Source organism: Xyrauchen texanus, chromosome 34, assembly GCF_025860055.1.
Source record: "Xyrauchen texanus isolate HMW12.3.18 chromosome 34, RBS_HiC_50CHRs, whole genome shotgun sequence".
Taxonomy (NCBI): Eukaryota; Metazoa; Chordata; class Actinopteri; order Cypriniformes; family Catostomidae; genus Xyrauchen; species Xyrauchen texanus.
The window spans coordinates 27,206,031-27,212,129 of NC_068309.1; positions in this window are offsets into that span (position 1 = coordinate 27,206,031).

The following is a 6,099-nucleotide window of genomic DNA, read 5'->3' on the forward strand; positions in this document are numbered from 1 at the left end:
ACAGCCACACAATGTGGAGTACAGATAGTGTAAACTTGTCTTGCTCCTGTAATAATACAGCATCTATAATAATGCTTATAGCTCATGCTGTCTATGACTGAACAGCTCCATAAAGCTACTGCCATTATGGCCCTGTAAAGTGAAATATCTATTCATTCACCAAGGAAAGTAAATACTATGGTATTGCAGGCAATTCAATTTGAAACAGTAACACAAACGTCTAGGTTACGGATATAACCTCCGTTCCCTGATGGAGGGAACGAAACGTTGTGTCGAAGAAGCAACACTAAGGGTCTCTCTTGAGCGCCGAATATGCCTCTGATCTATGAAAAAAGGCCAATGGGAATTAGGCAGATAGTATTTGCATACCCCACCCCCGGACATACGGTATAAAAGCAGGCAAATACGTTGAGTTTATTTAGGAATTTTCTGAGGAGCCGGAAATGGTCCAGCCACTACAGTGGCTCGGCTTAGCGACGTGGCCAGGAGGACACAACATCTCGTTCCCTCCATCAGAGAACGGAGGTTACATCCGTAACCTAGACGTTCCCCGTCTGTCGCTCACTTCAACATCGTGTCAAAGAAGCGACACTAGGGGTCCAATTCAAATCACGCCATGCGCTGAGCCATGTACGTTTACTGCTGACACAAGAGCGGGCAGGTATTTTACGTGCAAAGGCGACCAGTTGTGTCAGACTGCACGTACCCTTTCCCAATGCTCCATAAAAAGTCAGAGGAATCCTTTCGATTACCCTAAGCAGGGGAACAAGGCGATGCTTGCCAACCTGGGAACGTGCCGAGCCTAGCCGGGCCTCTTTTCTCTCTATGTTTCTCGCATAGAGCCAAAGCGGCTGGGGCCCTTACACGCATCGTGGGAAGGGGGTCTTACCCAGTTTCCTATTCTTTCAGGGAGAAAAGACCCTGCGGAGACCACACCTGCCCAGAGAGGGTGAGGTAAAGTGGCGAATACATCACATGGCCATTCAGGTCACATGTGGAAACATGGCGCGGTGGTAGATCCAGCCTCAAGGAAGGGGGAGTTGCACCAGCATGGCGACCGGGGGGCAGTTGGAATTGCCTAAGGGAGACGCGGGTCCACTAGCAAGGGGACCGTACCGTGTAAAATACACACAGGAGGAGTCCAAGCAGGAGTCCCGACCTGTGGAGCACCTATTCCAATACAGGGTAGATTGAGTACCCGCAGTGGATTGGGTCAGCGAATTTCTCTGCCGAATTGAGGACCCACAGGGCTAGGGAGGAATCGTCCAGGGATCCGGATGTACGGAATCTCCTGGGAGAAAAAGCGCACAGTTTTACCTCGACCGAGGGAAAGGGCGCTAGGTGCAAGTGATCCACCCGGCCAGTCCATCAGCCTGTTACCGAGTTCTACCGGCTCGGACCTGCGAAAACACGGGACGATACTGACTCAACCCTGAGAGTGTAAAATCTCGCAAAGGTATTAGGTGTTGCCAAACCCGCTGCTCTACATATGTCTGCCAGGGAGGTGCCCCTGGCCAGTGCCCATGAGGACGCATCACTCCTTGTTGAGTGTGCTCGGCCTGGGTGTGATAAGCCAATGAAATGGCGTCCACTACCCAGTGGGAAAGCCTCTGTTTGGAGACAGTGTTCCCTTTCCGCTGTCCACCAAAGCAGACAAAGAGCTGCTTAGAACGTCTAAAGCTCTGCGTGTGCTCCAAGTAGGTATGCAAAGCACGTACCGGACACAGCAATGAAGGGGCTGGGTCTGCCTCCTCCCGGGGCACCGCTTGCAGGTTCACTACCTGGTCTCTGAAGGGCGTGGTAGGAACCTTGGGCACATAGACCGGTCGTGGTCTTAGGATCACATGCGTGTCTGCCGGAACGAATTCTAGGCAAGTGTCGTTAACAGAGAACGCAGGTCCCCGACCCTCTTGATTGAGGTGAGCGCGATCAGCAGGGCAGTCTTTAGAGAGGGCCCTGAGACCAACTGATTCTAGTGGCTCAAAGGGGGGTGTCTGAAGGCCAGTGAGGACCACTGAGAGATCCAAGGAGGGGAACAGGCTTGGCTGGGAAGGATTTAACTTCCGGGCGCCTCTTAGGAACCTGATGATTAAGTCGTGCTTACCCAAAGACTTCTGCATCGTGGTGGGCCGTGATAGCAGCAACATACACCTTCAAGGTGGAAGGGGACAGCCTCCCCTCCAACCTCTCCTGCAGGAATAGGAGCACTGCCCTCTGTGGGTCTTCAGCCCGGGAAGAACACCAATTGGTGAACAAGCGCCACTTCAGGGCGTGAAGTTGCCTGGTAGAGGGGGCTCTGGCTGGACTGATCGTGTTTATGACGGCAGGTGGTAGACCAGCTAGATCTTCCGCATCCCATCCAGGGGCCAGACGTGGAGGTTCCAGATGTCTGGGTGCGGATGCCAGAGTGTGCCCCGTCCCTGAGAAAGAAGGTCTTTCCTCAGGGGAATTCGCCAGGGAGGGGCTGTCGCGAGGAGTACGAGGTCCGAGAACCAGGCCCGGGTGGGCCAGTAAGGAGCCACTAGGGTGACTTGTTCCTCATCCTCCCAGACCTTGCATAGCACGGAAGAAAATTTCTGAATGAACTTGATGTATTTGCCTGCTTTTATACCCGTATGTCCAGGGTTGGGGTATGAAAATACTGTCTGCCTAATTCCCATTGGCCTTTTTTCATAGATCAGAGGCATATTCGGCGCTCAAGATAGACCCTTAGTGTTGCTTCTTCGACACAATGTCGAAGTGAGCAACAGATGGGGAACGGGTATTACATAATTCCCTCAGATTAGAACCAGATCTTTGTGAAGGACTTTTAAATGTTGTTACTTTGTTTTTAACCTTAAGATTTAAACTAAAGTTGCAGTCAGTGTTTTATGGAAACTTGTCCTTACTGTACATACCGCAACAATCCAAAGGTAGTTTGGTGGGATTATGCAATGTGCAAGGAACTTTATCTCTAAGGAACAGACTCTATAGAGTGGTAAAGGAAGAACAAGCTTTGTAAAAATGTTATGTACATTATGTTGGACCTTTAACACATTTGGGCAATTATGGCCATAATAGTTCAAAGAAAACAAATAAGCCTGTAAGAAAATGTTAAAATAAATATTTTTCATCGCAATGGACAAGGGACTTAAAAAATAACACATTGCTCCTTCTTCTTAATGTGCTGAACTCATGTAGTGAAAAAAGAGACCCAAGTAGAGTCACGTGCTGCCTGTCAACAATACAATAATAGACCTATTTTTTTCCTCCCTGACTGATAGTACTTTGTCTTAGCTCACATGATCCAAAAAAAAAATACAAACCAAAAAAATGTTTACTTTGGTTTAAACAGAGAAGATAATGTTTTCTAAGTTACTTGAGAAAAATTAAGGGTTCAGAGTCTCTAAAGATTAATAATTAAAGTTTTATTAATTTGGGGGTATTATGAAAAGTCAGAATTTTATGATTTAATTGGACCTCAATACTGCTTACAGCTCATGCTGTCTTTGACTAAATATTAACCCTTATCTTAGTTTTGTGAAAAGTAAAATAATGGCCACAATCTTTTACACAAGGCAACATAAAACTAGGATTTTTTTTAAAGAGAAGTTATAGAACTGTAAAGGTTTAACTGCAAAGGCACAAAGCATTTACTAGTCTGTAAGAAAGAAAGAAAGAAGGTAAAAATAAAAAGAAACAAAAAACAAAGCATTTTCTAAGCCGAAAGAAAGAAAAGAATGAATGAAAGAAGAAAAAATATAAATAAAGAAAGAAACAAACAAAGACGAAAAGAAAAAGAAAGAAAATAAAAAATGAATAAAAAAAATTTAAGAAAAGAGAAAAAAGAAGAAATGAAAGAAAGAAGAAAAAAGAAAGAAATTAAAGTAGAAGAAAAGAAAGAAAGAAAAGAAAATAAATAAAAAAGAAGAAAAAAGAAAGAAAGGAAAGTAGAAGAAGAAAAGAAAGAAGAAATGAAAGAAAGAAGAAATGAAATAAAGAAGAAAAGAAAGAACGGAAAGGAAGACAGAAAGAAAGAAATAATTAAAGAAAGAAGTAAATCAATAAAGAAAAAAGAAAAAGAAATGGAAACAATGAAAAGAGATATAAAGAAAGAAAAGAAACAAAGAATGAAAAACAAAAGAATGAGAAAGAGAGAAAGAAAGAGAAATAATGAGATAATAAAAGAACGGAAAGAAAGAATAAATGAAAGAGAAAGAACAAAAGAAAGAGAAGTAAATAATTAAAGAAAGTAGTAAGTAAAGAAAGAAAAAAGAAAAAGAAACAAACAATGAAAAGAGAAAGAAATAAAGAAAGAAAGAAAAAAGAAAGAAAGAAAGAAACAAAGAACGAAAGACAAAAGAAAGAAAGAGAAATAATGAATGGAAAAAAGAAAGAACGAAAGAAAGAAAGAAAGAAAGAAAGAAGGAAATACAAAAATAAAAAGAGAGAAACGAAGATGAATAGTGAAAGAAGAACTGAAAGAAAGAAAGAAAGAAAGAAAGGAAAATAAAAATGAACAAAAAAGAAGATAAGAAAAAGAAAGAAGAAATAGAGAAAGAAAGAAGAAACAAAAGATAGAAAGAAGAAAAGAGAAAGAAAGACAGAAAAAAGAACAGAAAGAACGAACAAATGAAAGAGAAAGAACAAAAGAAAGAGAAAGAAAGATGGAAAGAAATAAATAAAGATAGAGAAAGAAAGAAAAGAAACAAAGAACGAAAGAAAGAGAAAATGAATGGAAAAAAGAAAGAAAGAAATAAAAAATAAAAAAGAAAGAAACAAAGATGAATAGTGAAAGAAAGAAGAACTGAAAGAAAGAAGAAAAAAGAAAAGTGGAAGAAAAGAATGGAAAAGAAAGAAAAAGAAAGAAAGAACAAAAAAGAAAGAATGAAAAATAAAAATAAACAAAGAAGAAAAGAAAAGAAAAAGAAAGAAAGAGAAAGAAAGAATGAAAAGTACGACAAATTAAAAAGATGAAGGAAGAAAAAGAAAGAAAGAAAGTCGTGAGAACTTCAATAACATTTCACTTGTTAAATCAGGTATAGTTTGTGACTAACCATAATCGGTTCATAATTATGAACAGGTTAAATCATTTACAAAATGAATCATTCAACACCTGGCCAGGGGCTGAACTACAGGGAGGGCAGGGTGGACAGCCACCCTAGGGAGAGAGGGAGCCCGCGAAGGTCAACCAAATTTAACCATAAAAACGACCGCGGGCCCAACAGTGAATGGATGGTTCTTTGTCGCTGTACCTGTCTTTTCTGATAAACTCGCATCCATTTCATTCAATAATTTTCATTTATTAACTTTATTCACACATCTCTTAGTTGTAGTTATTAAGGGTTGTGCTAAAGAAGATGACAACACAGTGTTTATCCACTTCTTCAAACTGAACAAGCCCTACAATACTCTTGAATGCAAAGAACCTTTCCACAAGAACTGGAACAAGGTGTGCCTTAGCTGGATTTGTCTTTTTTTTTTTTCATCTGTCTATGTCCTGCTTTTTATGTCACATATTTCTAACACATTATCAATTTTTTTCCCATCAATAATAACCCGTTTTGGTGCAAATCCTGCAGGAACTTCTTGGGATTCCATTCAAATTTAGAACTAACAATATATTAAACATTAATAGAGATATCAATGTATGCCTGGAGATATAGTTTTGTTGGTGTCCGCAACCTCTCATTTTGCCATTTCCCATTATTGCTGTTTGTCTTTCATTAAATATCCTTTAAACTCATCGATATGTTTTCTCCAAAAAACAGAAGACTCAAGGAGTTAATGACCTAGAATGAACTATTTTCATACATTGCTTTACCTTAGATATCTGATAACATTTACAGTAATTGGGAAACGTTCTTTGGATAACAATACCAGTGGAAAAAAAAGACACTTATCAGTTGCCTTTCCATTATGACATTGACAGTGTGAAAAGTCCACATATGCTTTTAATAATTCCATTAGGAACAACACTTGGCCCAAGAAAAAGATAAAAAAAGATTACAAAATGGTTAACCTTTTGACCAAAGAATAATTCATTTTTGTTGCTGTCTTTTTTAACCTCCCTTTCATTTCCCTGTTTACCCTCCCCTTGTTCACAGTTAATATTTAATG